At 51.5% G+C, this 16361-nt stretch overlaps 1 protein-coding gene across 2 annotated transcripts in view; it reads right to left on the reverse strand.

The window, feature by feature from the left end:
* LOC108550971 (serine-rich adhesin for platelets) overlaps positions 1 to 15374 on the reverse strand; it is a 63911-nt gene extending 48537 nt beyond the window's left edge. For both annotated transcript variants that reach the window (XM_017904946.1, XM_017904945.1), the window contains exon 1: positions 15013 to 15374. The gene's annotated coding sequence lies outside the window, so the exon portion shown is untranslated. The remainder of the gene's footprint in view (positions 1 to 15012) is intronic.
* Between the last annotated feature and the right edge of the window lie 987 nt (positions 15375 to 16361).

A 16361-nucleotide genomic window follows, 5' to 3' on the forward strand; every position in this document is an offset into this window, starting at 1 on the left:
GGCCACGCGGCGTCGCGTCGCGTCGGAGCTCTGATTAGCAAGGAGACAATGGCCGCGGTGAATGTCGGTCGATCGACGTGACCTTTGAACCGGCTGACATTTGAACCCCGGGAAGAAGAAGAAGGGAGCCGCGAGTAACTGCGCCGGACGGCTCGTGACGTACGATCGGAGAAATCGAATCGGAATACACGTCCACGGGTCTCTAGATTGATCGACCTTTCCACCGAAAGTTCCCGCCTCGGAGAACCGTTCTTGCCCTCCGTTCCACGAAAATCAATGTCTTCCACGAACGGCTAAGATCTACGGGCCTGTAAATGTCGTTCGTGCGAGTTTACCGGCTGACACGTGCGATTCATTGGAAATTCGAGTTCCCGAGCGCGAGTGCTCTCGACGGTTCGGCTTTTCGCGTTCACCGTGCTCGCTCAGACACGTATAATAATTCGCCGAATGCCTCACGACTCGCGTAATTTATCGAGCATTCGTATTAGAACGAGCTTAGACACTCGGCCAGACGTTCCGAGCAATTTGTCCGATATCTCGTTCCCTTATGCGACGTTCTACCGTGTGAGGGCGTCGCGATCGTTCCGAGGCTGCCTCGAGATGCGTCCTAGGTCTAGACACCTACGACGATTCGCGGAATAGCCCACTATTCCTACTGTACCGTATAGAAACGCCAAGCACCGATAAAGAATCATCAATCTCTGCCAGAGTTTAATCGAAACGTTACTCCCTTCCGTTCCGATCGCTCGCGTAAAATTCCTTTGTCCCTGATTATCTCCTATCGTGGTTTCGGTTAATCGCTGGAACGCGTATCGTTTTTCTCTGTCTTTCGAAGATGAAAGGTGATCATCCTATAAGCGAGGTACTCGAGCAGCGTCCGAGTTGCGAACAAATGCGGCACGAGCGTTCAATTCGCTCGTAGCTGTCACTCGTTAGAGAGGTAGCGAGATCCGTGGCGCTCTTTGTCATCGCTTATTATTTTCTTCGAGATCGTGACTAGTCCCGTCACGGCTACGGGATGACGCAAAAGTAACAGCCGCTGGGTAAAAATGTAGTAATTACGCAGGTCGGGAGATTTTTTACTTGTCATAGAAATCGACATTGCGAACAACTTTTACCTTTTTACTTTAGCTTTCGAGACACTTGCGAAAATTTTTCAGCGAAAAACGACATCGTACGATGACAAATCTCGTTCGAAAATTTCGCGAATTAATCGACGCGTGCTCCGATTCTCCGCCATCTTCCAGAGTCGTTTACTTTCGAAGCACCCTGTACATCCGAGCGATCCAAATAGCTCGTAAAACCGGTTCGAACTTGAACCAATTGCCGGTTTCGCTCTCGGCGTTTAAACAAACACCGAAATCGCGCGGATCGACGGAAACGAGTAGCATCTGGCGGCGCGTACGCTCGAGCACGCGCGAGCACGCGCGACTAATCGAACGACAGGCGTCTGGACGAAGACGCAGACGCGGCGGGAAACGTGTGGCCCGTCGATCGCGCGATTTCCCTGGGCACGAGCTAATACAAAGTTATCGCAGCCGGCCAAGCTCGCTCGTTAATCTCGTTCGTTGTGGATCCACGTCCGGGGTTATTTCGAGCGGAAGTGCATCGCGGCTTAGTCTGCAAGCGCCGAGAGCAGCCCGCGACCCCTGCTCCAACGGAATCTTCTTCCGAAAGAAGATGCACGCCGCTAAATTTAGATTTACGCGCGGCCCGTCTGCTCGCCGCAGCGCGCCGCCTGTTAGAGGCAGGCCACGGTGCGCTTAAAAGCGAAACAACACTCGAAAGCGGACGGCCGCGGCTTAATGGAGACGCATCGCGCGTCGAAGGACGCGATCGGCACGCGACGCCGCGTAAATTTAGCCGAGAGAGGATCGAACCGCGCGGGGATTACGTGCTCGAGCCTTATCCTCGCGCTCGGGTTATTTACGATTGCCAACCCTTCCTCAACCCTTCCACCCCGTGTTTCCGATGGCAGACGTATGGTCGGACGCGCGAGAAGCCACGGGCCGGAGGGGATGAAATTAAGAAGGTCGACGTTTCGAGGGATACGTACAGTAGGTATGCGCGCGTACTCGCGAGCAAGGGCTGCGCGAGTGGATGTCTGGAAGTAGTACCAGAGGATTATGGAATTTGGAGAGCCGGCGTGTAACGTTTCGGCTAATGGGTAATCGCTGTTTCGTCAACGATGACTCTCGAAACGAGCGTTCCAGTTTCGTACGCGTTCTCGCGATGCCTCTACGCTTCAGCCAATTGATTCTCGTTGCGATATTCAACAATAGACCGAACGTGCTTTAATTACACGGGTGAAAATAATTTTCTCGGCGCACCGACATGTTACGCCCTCGATGCTCCCTCAACTATTAAATTCCGAAGGAAATAGAAGCGGCGAGCGAGCGCCGACGTTCTAAATCATCGGCATATTGGATCATCCGATGAGTAACGCGATGATTCTCCTTGGAAGCTAGTCGTCGCATAGGCTGCTAAACAGGCGCTACCGGGAATGCTGATTTATCTCGGCTCTTATGCAAAGCCCGTGACGAATGCGAGTCGATCGTTCGACCATTTTCGAGCAGTCGGTGATAATAAAATGGTGCGGCAACCAGACACTCTACATCGCCGTACGGTGCCTCCAAGCGTTCACGAAAGTTTCCAGGTACCAGGAGCAAAGGAGAGTGTGCGCACACAGATCCTTTTGCCCGCGGACCGACTTTCCGGCCTCGCGAGACCGCGACCAGCCACGAATCCCAGTTGCACGCTACCGAGTTGCGTCGTCGTAAATCATACTCCCGTTCGCCACGGGACAAGAACAGATGCGTTGGCCCCTTTCGTTGCGAAACGTCGGATGCTCCACGCTTCGTTGACTAGCGCGGACTTAGACCCACGCCGATCCGCGCGATCGCGATGACGATCCGACGTTTCGACACTAGATTCTAGCGTCGACTATGGGCCAATCTGCGGAGAAACGGTCGCGAAATATCAGGAAGAAACCTCGATTCGTTGTTTCCTTGGTAGAGTTCGGAAGACGTCGGTTGGTCACGATCGCGGACTATCCGGTAAGTTAGCCTAATTCCGCGCAGACGTAATTCGAGATCGCGAGTTAACTCGCCACTGTGAAACGCTCCTTCGATTTTTAAAGACGATTTTTAATTCGGTGATAAATCCGTTCAAAATCTATGCGACGTAAGAAACAGAAGTGGAAGGCGCGCAGTAAATATCGCGCTAATAAATCTGCCGTGCACCAGGATACCGATCGACGTTCCGAATGTTTATGCTCCGTTTCGCCTAATTGCGCCTGCGAAACCGGAATACCGTTACCGCGGTCGGTGCGTACGTAAGCGCGACATGATCGTATAAGAGGAGGAAAAATGAAACGGTTTCACCGCACGCGAAGGACATCCAGTACGGCCGACCGATTTTCTGCTCGCACACGCCATTAGACATTCGCGATTTCAGCTAAAACCGCGCGGGAATTCGAATTCGTCTTCGCGACTTCCGGGTCTGGATCGTGCCACCGCGAGAAAGTGTTCCTCGGCTCGCCAGCGCCGTGACCCAGCTTCGACAAGGGTGAAAGGACTTTTCGATCCGACGATCAACCATTTGCCGAGATAGCTTGCATGCAAATGTCTGCGATAACGGCGCGTCTCCATCTGAGAAGCCCCTAATTCGCGCGCCATATTGGTCCCCAGGGAGCCTCTCGCGTATTGACGTCACATCTAGATTATATTGATTTTAATCGATTTGTAATTTATAAATGACCGAGAGTACGATACAAATATTTACGTGTACCGTTGCAAGACGTAAAGATACGATAGATAAATCTTTCCCGCCAAGTCGCTCGCGGGAGATAAGGATATTAGGTTGACCGATAATGTCGGATCTTTGTAACAGACGATGCTCTCTCGTTTCCCGATAAAAGCAGTGTTCTTTCATACTCACGAATACTATCGTAAATAACTGTTTGGTCGATCTAACTCCATCGACGGATCTTCCACGCCAGGTCACGAACGCTGGCGTCGTGGAATGTGGACGCCCTGCTTGACACGCAGGGTCGCGAGGCTTCTTTGCTTATCCTCTTATCCCGACGCAGGCTCCAACGACCCGACTCCTCGGCACAACCGTCTGGCCCACTTCACCGAGTCCACGTGCAAAATATCTCCCGCGAAACCAGTTTATAATAACAGTTCGTTATAAATCTCGCGTATGCAGTAGTAGAGCGGGAAGAAAAATAACGTGACACGAAACTTTGAGAATACAAGGCTCGCGGTGTGCGTACCTCCAGCCGAACCGTGGAAAAACGCCCACGAAGCAGTCCTTTTCAGTGACCCTAAGCGAACCCCCCAAAGAGCCATAAATAAACCTTAGCTATTGTCTATCGACGTCTGCTGCGACTGCCATCCCCGTTGCATTCTAAGTATTCCAACGATATCGTGGTACGTAGGGATACTGGAAGATCGTAAAAACTCTCCCACGCTTTTGTAACGTAAATTCAAACCTTCCGGAGGGGACAGGAAAAGGGAGGTCCAAGGAAACATCGGGAAAGACCCGACAAAATTCCCGTGTCTCCTCCGAGACAAGTGCTCGACTCGCGTCCCATAGGAGAATCCGGATCGACGCGCGCGCCCCCTAGATCGGCGTCGGGGGGCTCGAATCAGGTGCTTTGGGACGGGCCCTCCGTCGGGAAGCACCGTTCGCCAGGCCGTTAACGGGGGCCGCGGGATAAACTCGGAGAAGAGGACGCTGGGCGTCTCGCGGCCGGCGATCTCGCGTTTAGAGCGGGTCGTAAAGTTTTACGAGGCCTCTCGTCGCCGGCGCCGCCTTTGGTACCGTGTGCACCCCAGCGGGCAGGCGTCCTCTTGAAATAGCGATCGTGGAAAATGTTCGCGTACGCCAGACGTCGCTTCCTTCCCCGCGGTCCGGCCTTCCGACCGGATGTCGTGTCGTACACGGCCCATTCATTCGTATTGTACGAACGAAGCGTCCCCCTCTGCCAGGCCTCTATGCGCTCCTCTATGCACGCGCTGTGCCAAGCGTCACGCGTCGCGCATACGTATGCGCGAGTAATCGCCGCGAGTGCGTCTCGTGATCGCTTCTACGTCGAACTGACCTTCCGTTCCCTGCTGCCTTCTCTCTCGAGCGTGCATTTCGCGGTGGGGACGACGAGAAGCCGGTGCAGGATGAACGTGGTTCGGTTGAATCGACGGGACTGCGGCCACTTTGTTAGCATTTCAACGACGATCTTCGCAATTGCGGCAAATTTCTTTGGTATTTAAATACGTCCATCTCGTATCGCCGTTTCGTTCGTCGATCGACGTTTCACGGGTCTCTGGAATTTCACGAGCGTTCGAGGTATCGCGTATAGGGTACCTCGAAGCATTCGCGGGGTATAGCAACAGTGGGACTGGAGATGCAGTTTTTCCGATAAGGAGGTTAAGGAGAAGGGCGAGAGAAAAGGAGAAATTTGAAGAGCGCTTCGCGCCGCACTTGCGGAAGTTACAGCGCACGGGGGAGTTTCGAGGGTGCTCGCCAGGAACGACGGAGTTTTACGGCCGGCGGAGGGTAATAATAATAATAATAGCCCGATAATAGCGTAATAACGCGTTGACGAAATGAAGGGAATAATGGAAAAATAGAAGTCTGGGCGCGGCTGGGCTCGCGAAATGCGAAAATTCATCCATGGGAGCCGGAGGTCTCGCCGGCGACGCGCGAGTTTAACGCACCTTTTTGATCGAGTTTTATCGTTAGCGGAACTTTATTTTCCCCCGTGCTTTCCAGCCGACACGGAAAATAAAGGAGGATGGAAGGGCTCGGGGCTTTTTCACGGTTCTCTCTGGCACTGGCTAAAAGGTGACCAAGCTGAGAATTTTCTTCTGAATTTCGTTTTCCTCCGTTGCTTCTTCTCTCTCTCTCTCTCTCTTCTCTTCTTCCTGTCCCTCTTACTCGCGCGCGAATCCGGGGTAAAAGTAATTAAGAACGAACAGTATTTTCACGCGGGCGCGCACGTACTATTGTCGAAATAAAGAACGTCACCGAGTCGCAGTTTTATCGCGGTAACGACCGACGAAGCAACGAATTTCAACGGGGGCCAGCCCACGCTGGTAGAGAGAACGAGGATGAAAACGTCGGAGAGACATGGCGCACGGTTGTAGAAAGATAAAAGATATCTAAGCGCCGCGAGTTCTCCCGCGTTTCGCTCATTCGCTGCACGATCGCGAGTAGAGTGGACGCGGGGACAGAAAAGGGAGAAGCTCGTCGGAAAAGATCTGCAACGCCGACGCTTCCGGTCGCGACCGTTCCATCGTGACTCGTTTCCTGTTGCCCGAGCTTTTCGCTTCTTAATTGGCAGATCGTCCGGATTAAATAATATTCCGGTCAGCCTCGGAGGAGGAACGTTCGAGGCGTGCAGGAATTAGAGAGGCGATCCGGTGCCCTGCCCGAGGAGGAAGAAGGTGAGTATGCGGATCGGACGCCGATCGCGAGTCACACCGCGACGTGCCACGCTGGATCTTTGTTGTAAATTCAAACGTTAGAAAACGAACACGGTGCTTCGCGTATTCGGTAAGACAGTAATTTTAACCCTTTGCAGTCGAGAGGCGCCTTTTAATCGCCATTTGATAAAATTTCAACAACCGATACTCATTGCGTGCGTATGACGAGATATCTCGTCTTTAGCAAGTCGAAGGTTGTGATCGGGTGATGAGATTTATATATTACAAAATAATTTTTGAATAAATATATATATATACCCCCTGCACCTTCTGCTATTCCTCCTATTTGTTTATTCATTTATTTATCTAATTATTTATTTATCTAGTCGGCCCCCTCTTTGTAACCCACTTAAAACCGAAAGCTATACAGTTTCGTGCCTTTCTATACATAGACAAACACGCATTCTAATATAAGGTAATTCTTAGGTTTATATTGAGAGTGCTTCTCGCTGGAGCCATCGATCTCATAGTCTAAGTTTTCGTTTGTACCCCTTTTGTACGTTTTGATTCTTTTTTATATCTATATTATTGTATCTAGTTTGTATCTAGCATTTAATTAAATTGCAAATTGGAATGGCCTGCTAGAAAACCTTACTGACAAGTCCACTAGCAGGCTCGGGACGAAACGCTCACCCCTTCCTCTTCTTGTCCTTCTAATTGCTACCCTATCATAGCACAACGACCAAGGGGATATCACCAACAGGCCAGCAACATAGGAACACCAGACCATATCAGTGGGAACCTCAGGAACCACAAGGATTATTACCGAGCCTATCAAGAGACAAGAGCTAAGACTGAGGAAACAGAAGACAATGAACATCATCATCATCTAATATCTCATAGTGAGAGAGGGAATCCCTAAATTATTCTTACTTCTTGGAGGGGTGAAAATGGACCCTTCACGTCCCGATGAAGAGAAGAACGACAGCAGAACTGACTATCAAGAGTCAAGAAAGAACAAACGCTTGGCCCGCTACAGCTCTCAACTGTTTTACATCGGTTCCAAACGTCGGGGACGCTTTAAAACAAAAGTGACAATGTATAACGTTGTCTTTCAACGATCTTCCGCTTTCCAGGCGAGCTTCTTCCACCGATTGTTCTTATCTACCATCGTAAATCGCTCTCGCGCCGTGTCGCGTATTTTATCGAGAAAGTAGCTGGCAGCGGCCTTGATTCCGTCGCGATACCCCGATACGGCGTATCGAAATAGCGTATCGAAGCAGTCTGTTTGTTTAAATTTCGGTCCACGAGCCGCCATTGCGAATTACGCTACTCATCTCGGTGCATCTGCAGCGCGTCGCGCATAGACGACTCCTAGGGTAAAATATCGCGAGTAAATCTATAATATATAGATTATAAAACCGGTGTGCACGACGAGCATCAGCGGCGAAGCGTAATACAAGATCGGGGAATTTTTATCAGAGGCTCGGGAACGAGAGAATGACAGCCGCGATTCGGCCGATTTAGCGCGATCGTAAACCGGCATTAACATTCGCCGCATTATCTTCTTAAGTAGGTAACGTCGCAAAACGAACAGGTTGACGCGTAACCTCGCGGTTTCAAGAGTAGGTAACGTCCTCGTAACGCGATCCAACATCGGTCGGGATCAACGTCTAAAGGCTAGACTTTCTCCGAATGCGTTCTCTTTTATCCGCCGCTCGAATCGCTCTTAAAATTAAACAAACCATGAATATCCGTGTCATCGAAGGTAAACGCACTGTAAAAGCCTCGCAACGATTTTCAGCGATCTAATCGTAAGGCAACCGATCTAAGAAACTCGAAAGATCGTCGGACGATCGCGAAGAGGATCGCAGAGACAATCCGACGTGATGGACGATGATGGAGCGATTTGCTATGGTCGCGACACGGAGATATCCGTGGCCCTTTCCGCGGTCAGGGATATAGGTCGCTTCCGCCGATTATGCACCCGCGAGCAACAAAGACACGAGGCACGGAAAAGCAGCGGCGAGATCTCGTGCCGCCGGTTTAGAAATTCCTCTTCCTGTTGGTAACCAGATGAATCGGTAAGATATCCTTGAAAAACGTAACGTAAATACGAGGCGAGCACGCGCGCGTTATCTTGATGCGCGTTAACGTCGTCATTGTTGCGGCTTTCATCGCGCGTTCGACGCAACGAATCCGCCGAACTTCGTCGCGCCATTCAATTTATTACTTTCCACCGACTTTCACGTCGGAAACCGCTGGATACACGCGACCGTGTGTACCATGAGAATTCCGTTTCTTCCCTTCTGCTCCCGTTACCGCCATTTTTCATACCGACCCGCTCGCAGCGGACACCATGCGAGAGACGCGCACGCGGAACCACCTTTCGGCGAGTTGCTTGCAATCTCTGGAATATTTGGAATAAAATTCGGAATAATCCCACGGTGATCGATCGAAATGAAATTTTGGGGGGGCAGAGGTGAAGCTTCGACGTGGTTCCGGCTTCGATCTTCCGCAGAGTCGCGTGGCGGAAACTGCACGGCGTATTTTTCGCGGACGTTCACCGCGCACAGGAAACGCCCTCGTGGATATGGTCGACGCCGAGCACGGAAGCCTAGATGGAAAGTACCGCGCGGCTTTCCTACGACCGATCAGCCGAGCAACATTAGCCGCGTATCGCCGACAGCGTAACGAATCGCGCGCGTTTCCGCCCGCCTTAATTTAATTAGAGCCGCAGCTGCAATTACAAAGAGCGCTCGCGGGACCGCGGAACCGGGGCCCGAAACTGGAACAGGAAACGCGTTCAGAGGCGCGACCCAACGAATTTCGACGGTTTTCTACGTGACGCGCGTTTTCGCGTATCGTAGGAACGATAACGACGCGCGGAATGTTGCGCAAAAGGAAACGAGGAAAGAATGATAACCGGAGTGCTATTTATACTCCCTCCTCTGTGGTTTTCGCCGATGGTAAACGGTGAATTTGTTTAACGCGTTCAGCACGGCGTTGGTCCCTGGGGACCGACAGTGTCAAAGTTGGAAACTATATGGAGTAATTTTAACGATATTTGTCGAAATTATTGGGATTATGGGTAAAAAGAAATGACTATCGATCTTTATAATTAACTTTATTCTATTCTTAGGAAGGTGTATCTTCTGTATTCTAAATGTACACAGGGAGAGATAAAAGGGTATGCAATTGCAGCTCGTTCCGGTCCCCTAATTCTTATCTATAACGTGAAGTAAGCGCTTCACGCGTTCCCGGAACCTCTCCGACGCATAGTTCAAAGTATATCTATTTCTCCTAAAAGATTAAATTTTCAAGAAAATATATCACGGGAAATTCAGAGTGTTCAAATCCCAATGGAACTACGCGCTGTTTACTGTATTCATACAGTCGTATAATATGGTATACTTTATTTGTATTGGAATTATGGGTAAAAAGAAATAACTATAGTTCTTTACAATTATTTTTATTCGATTCTTAGGAAGATATATCTTCTGTATTCTAAATGTACGCAGGGAAAGACAAAATTAGAGCGATGAAAAAGGGTATTATGCAATTACAGCTCATTCTAATCCCCCAATTCTTATCTACAGCGTGAAATAAACACTTTGACGCATAGTTCAAAGACATATCTAATTCTCCTAAAATATTGATTTTTGTAAATACGTTGAGACGTATTTTATTGCGAGAGGAAAAAATCTCTGCATCGAGATTTATCTTCGCTTCGAGGAACCATTCAGCTTATCAATTCACGAAGCTGGGTTGTCATAGAACTTATAAAATGATGCTGAAGAATTCGACGCAACACACTTTTTTACGGTCCACAGTGTGCACCACGCATCATAAAAGACCTCGGCCTTCGTATATTTTACACCAGGAAACATAAAATATAATAAAATCGAAAGTCCCATTTAACTCGTTAATCCGATCCTTACCACGTTATTTTTAGCGGAAACACTCTAAACAAAAATACAGTTTGGTTTTGCATACAATACAAAACGTGACGACTTTTTTAGTCAAATTTCTAGCTATTTTGCATCCGAATAACGTTGAATTTTTGTCGTAACATCGGAAAGGACAGCAATATCAGCGCGTTGATAATTGCGTTTAATAATTAGCCCGGAGGAAAGGCACGCGCAATCCGGTATATTAGATCACTGGGGATTTATCCGCTCGACCGGACCTCGGATAGATCCCTTTGCTCGTAATATTTCGATTTAATATTTCGAAACGTTTGCCGCTGGTATCGGACACGGGGAGAGTAGTCTTTGCGTTCGCCGATATTCGATTTTTCCGTCTTCCCTTTGCGAGAGCGGGTTTACTTTGCGAGGATTAAACGGGCCGGGGTAAGTGGAATGTCCGATTTTAATCAGTGCAAATTTCTCGAGAGGCACGTCGACCGCGACTTTTTTCTTCCTTGTCCACGGTTCGGCGATTTCGAGCGGCGAAGAAAAATGCGATCGAAATATAATTTTTCTTGCGGATAGCAGCGCGGATAGCAGCGCGGATAGAAGCGACGGCACGCCGGAGAAATTTCCATGAAAAATCTACCCCGGAGGGATAGGAAAGTCGGAGAGAAGCTATCGGGCTGTTTGCCAGATTCGTCTTCATCGGGGTAATAAGTAGAACGCATTTCTTACGGGCGACACCTCGCTTTATAAGCAGCCTGTATAATCGCGGGGGGATGTTAGACGTAATTGCGTTCATCCCCTCGAATGAATTAATCAAGTTTCGCCGCCTCTTCGCGCGGATATCGGAGGAGACTTCTAACCTTTGATAATTTAACGAGGAGGGGAAAGTCACCGTCCCTGGCTGCTTTAACTATGCATAGAACGTTTGCCGGATCGTTGCTCTCCGAACGGTGAATAACTACGTAAATAATACACTTTACTTCGTACGTATGTTACGTTCGTTTCCTTTTACGGGACAGCTCTCGCGGAGTCGTGACTTCGCGTTATCGTTCGACTCCGCGACCGTGTCCTTTCCTTTTTATTACGTCGGATACAAAGAAGCTTTGCACGGCTAGAAACAAAGCCTCTCCTTCCCGCGATCCTACCCGTCGAAGGGAGAAAGGAAGCAAAAAGGAGAGAGAGAAAAAATATCGCTGTAGCCTCTTTGCGCGTAGCGAACGCAACGATACGAAGATCGTTCGCCATTAGCGACCTTATGGCCCGTCCACACCGAGTTTGCCCCGCGGACGCGTCGCTGTTGCCCATTTACGAGCTTGTAAACGTTATTGCTACCAATAACGTTCGCGTTATGTCAAGTTCCCAGCGAAATACGGGTTACCAGAGAGCCCGCGTTCGAGTCCGCTATCGATTACCCCGCGATACCACGATCGCTCGAGCATCCTATGCTAATTGTACGATAACGTTATGCCCCGTTCACGCAGCTGCGTCGCGCGTCCGAGGTCCGAGGCTCGCGCGAACGCGTGCTCCTCCGACGCTGACGATAGACGTATTTTTTCCCCGGCAGTGAGTCAGCCATTACGCGCTACTTATTCGAGGAGAGAAATTTTCTAGATGAAGTATCGTTGCCACTCGGATCACGAGTCGCTAGGCGAGTCGATTTTCCAGCCGCGTTGTTGTTCAAGGTGAATCTTATTAATCAGCCGTGCAGCAGATACGCCGCGACACAAAGGAGAGATGCAACGTCGGTCGAGGCATCGGATTTCGTGCACAGAAATCCAAGATTTTCTTTACGCGGTGCGGCCGCTACGTAACAGGAGATTTCACATCCTGCTTTCGTCGGCTCGTCCACGTTCCGCGACTCGATACTCCGGATCGGCTGCAAAGGGGAGGGGCGAAGGAACAAAAAGGAAAAAAATCAGCGGAATTCTTTCCAGTCCAGTCCTCCGCGGCCGAGCCGTAAAATTGCCGCGGAATCTTAAACTGTGTCAGCCAGCTAATCGCTTCCGCGAACACTCGTCGAATCGTCCGTTCACCGATCGCCTCTCGCCCGACGGTTTCGAGTGAACCGGGCAGCAGCTACCGATTCCACGATCAGCATGCGAGGGGGGGCAGAGGAAAAGTTTAAAACGGAGTTCCGCGGAAAGCCGGGACAATTGGCGCGAAGCGCGTGCAACTAGGAAACGAGGATTTTCACACGTGACCGACCGATACGGGAGTAATTGCCGCGGTCTCGATTACAAATGCTCGTTACTACGGCGCCCTAATTGGCGGTGTAACAGAGATATCGAGCCGGAAACTGGAACGAAACCGAGCGACGCGAAAGAATAAACCGAGCCACGCGGCCATTTCCACGCGTTCCTGCCCGCGCGAGAAGCGACACGCGTACTAGAGGAGTTAGCGGACCGCCGCGTGTAAAACGCGGATTAGAGCCGTGCCTGTTGCGTTCCAATTGAGCCCTGGCAATTGGTCACGCGCGAATTACGTTATCGCGGTGCGCTGGAAGGTGCCTCTCGCCAATGGCCGCGCCATTTTTCTGCTCCGGCCGCCATCCACACCGGGGACACAACTCGCAGTTTCCGTTCGGCGCCGTAACACCACGCCGGAGTGGCGCGCCCCGGAATTTGTCACGACCCATTCGTCTTGGATCACCGGTACAGTTGCATATCCGTCGTGGTTTTTCCTACTTTTGCCCGCCGAGATATCGCGCCAGCTACGAACAGAGGAATATCTACGCGAAATGAACGTTGACGCGCGTAGAAAAATTCCCCCTCGTCGAGGCTTCTTTAAAAGAATCCGCGCGCCTCGTTCGCGCGTACTTTCTATAGAAATCTATGGCAACCCGCGCGAATCTATATCCGACGTAGAAGGTAAATCCACGCGGAAGAAGAATTCGCAGCGAAAGATCGCGCTTCCTGAACACATTGTTGCGCTGCCGATAAAATCGCGGGCGCACGTAACGGAGAAGTTGTAAAAATGGGCAAAGTCTTTGGAATATCGCGCGATCGCGTGTAAACGGACAGGCGTAAAAGGAATTTTTGGCCTGGCCGTAACGCGGACAGCTGACGCGTCGGATGTCGGAATCCGCGGGCCCGTATCTCACGGACGGATCGCCGTTAACGAACTCGTCGAATAATTAGAAGCAATTAACGCGCGTTCGGTTTGTTTTGGCAGACGGCCACGGAACGAACGGAACGGGATCCCGTTACCGTTAGAATTAGATTATATCCTCTCCTCGATTTCGCAAGCGTACTTTCACGTGTCAGGCCTTTTTCTCCTTTAAATCGCGCGCACGCCTGCCGCGTGTTCACCCGCGTCGAAACACCTTCCGCCGCGCCGCTCCGGTGAAACGTTGCCAGCCTGTTACGTGCGCCCTGACAAACGCCATACCGATAGACGCATACGCGCGTACGTGCGTGCGTACTCGCAGGAACGTGGCAGGCACGGAAAATTAAAAGTAACTTTCCTCTCCACGCGATCTACGATCTACGAGCTGCGTCCTCGTCGATCATGCGCGCCGAATAACGCCGGACTTTGATTCGTCTGTCATCTTCCCCGAATCGATTACTCGAAACGACGCCTCGATTAGTCGAAAGAATCTCGTGGAAGACCGCGATTTCGTGGAAGAGATCGACAGGAGGTCGAGCTGGATCATCGGTAAGGATCGGACGCGTCGTGGTCGCGACGTCACGACGCCGTTCGTCTGGCTAAAAATAACCCGAATCCGACGAGTCACCGACGATCACGAGATTCGTCGCACGCTTCGGAGACACGCCTCCGCTCGTCGTCGGGACTCGCCGCGAGACGAGGAACGCGTCTCGACCGATAACGTTAGCCCGCGAACCGTGCTCTCCTTTGTCCCGTTAATTGCATCGATTCCGTCCGAACGCTAACCGCGGAAACCGATGGTATCGGAGCGTACACAAAGGAGTGGACGCGGCCGGCCACTTTGCGGCCGCGTATCGCGATAATCGGGAGCTCGGCGAGGGAACGACACTTGGAAACCGCGTTGGATCGCGAGCGACGTTGCTATAGGCTCGTTAGCAGCGACGGGAGAGGAAACCGACGCGCGTGGAGAATTCCGCGTACGGGCTCGGTTCGATCTCGAGGAATTCCGAGATGACTCGGGGCCGTAGAAGGAAACGCGGCCGGGAGCAATTAGAGAAAACAAACAAGGCGATCGGCGAATTTCGCGGCTTTTTGCCGAGCCGGCTCGCGGTTTCGCGCGTTATCGCGAGCGAATCGGTTCCGAACCGACTTTCCCGTGCTCGCGCGCACCGCGATGTCACGCTCGCCACTCGACCGCGGATTACACCCGAAAAAGAGAGGCTCCGACGAAATCGGCGAAATTTCACGGGATATCCACTATCGATCGCCGTCGATCGTTGACGCCTAACGGGACACGAAAATAATTCAGCATGTCCGCGTCTCTGCACTCGGGACGCGCGCGCGAACGTGCTCGACGACGGCGGCGCGCTGCCACCGGACGATTCCTTTTCGAACCAACGGTTCTCTCTCTTCTCCTTTCTTTCGGCCGACATCTGCGACTCTATTGTTACCGTCGCTTCCACGACCTCGAGAACTCGCCGCGTTACCCGCGCCGTCCCACCGCGCGATGCTTCGGCGGACAGTGGAAGAAAAGTCGGAAACTTCGTATGGCTCTGGCTTACCTGTTCGATGCACGACGGTGAGAGTCAGGCTGGAAAATTTCGACGGACCCGATGCGTGGTAATCCGACGAGGATCCGTGGCTGCGTGCAGGCGGGCAGCAGCAGCAGCAGCAGCAGCAGGTCTCGCAACGGTGGAAAATCGGTGGCGGCCTGAGGAAAAACTGGGCCGAGGAACAGGTCGGGCCGTGCGGCGTGCGCCACTGCACGGCGGAGAAACGGAGGCGTGTTGAGACCGTCGCGACCGTCTGTATGCGTGCGTGCGTGCGTGCGTGCGTGCGTACGTGTCCACGGAGAAGGAAGAAAAATCCACGCGATCGTGCGTCGCGGCCGGTGCCGAGCCGACTGACTGACTGACTGACTGACTCCGCCAGTCAGCACGTACAGTCACCGCACTTGCATCAACACACACCGGCTGGCATCCACTTCCCCCGCAGCCTCTCGTTTCCAGCTCCATTCCAGCCGCGGCCTCTCCGGCCGGGGCCTGTGGTTCGTTGCCTGCATCTTCGTGGCCCGCACTCCAGCTGCGTGCTTTCTTCGCTTCGCCACGCATCTTTGCCCTCTTCGCCGCGGCTTTTCTTTCCTCCGGGCAGGCCTTCGACTCCACGTGCAGCTCCACCTCCCATTCCACCTCCGATTCCACCTTCGATTCCACCTTCGATTCTGCCTCCGATTCCACGTCCAATTCGTGCCACTCGCCCTCCATTCTCCGTCCTTTCTTTATCGCTGATGGATCATCCGGGGAAATCGAGGCATACGGCATACGGCCCGTGTAAAAGCATTTATCGCCATGGACGCGATAGCGTCTGGCCAGGATGTAATTGAAGAACCGGTTGATAAAGCTTCGTAATAGGTTCGCCAACGGACTTGTCGAAAGATTAAATTCCTTCGAGGCCTTCGATAAAAGTTTCGTATTCGAGGCGACCTCGAGTGGCGAAAATTGAACGATATGCGGGTCAATTCGGTGGATGCGTTACGTAGGACGTCCGAGAATTAATATTGGAAACGCGAATCGGCGAAGATGGCGTGGGTTATTTGTAAACGCCCGAATGAAATTAATTATTCCGACCGGGTTTATCGTAATGAACCATAACTCGGGAACGAGGCCGCGAGGGACGTATTGCGATACACGCTGCATGCAAGAAGCTGAATACCAAAGATTCCTGGAATCACTGCGACTCGCCGATAAAGCGTTTACACCTGAATCGATTAGCATCTTTCATTAAAATTAATGGAGAATCGATACTAATCCCCCTACGATCGCGCGTCCATGTTCAAACGCATACGAGGGCACTAATTAACCCAAGTATCTGCGTCTGACCGAGATGTATCGGAGCGTTGGCTCTGGTTTTA

Source organism: Eufriesea mexicana, unplaced genomic scaffold (genome assembly GCF_001483705.2).
Source record: "Eufriesea mexicana isolate 0111107269 unplaced genomic scaffold, ASM148370v2 scaffold3527, whole genome shotgun sequence".
Classification (NCBI taxonomy): Eukaryota; Metazoa; Arthropoda; class Insecta; order Hymenoptera; family Apidae; genus Eufriesea; species Eufriesea mexicana.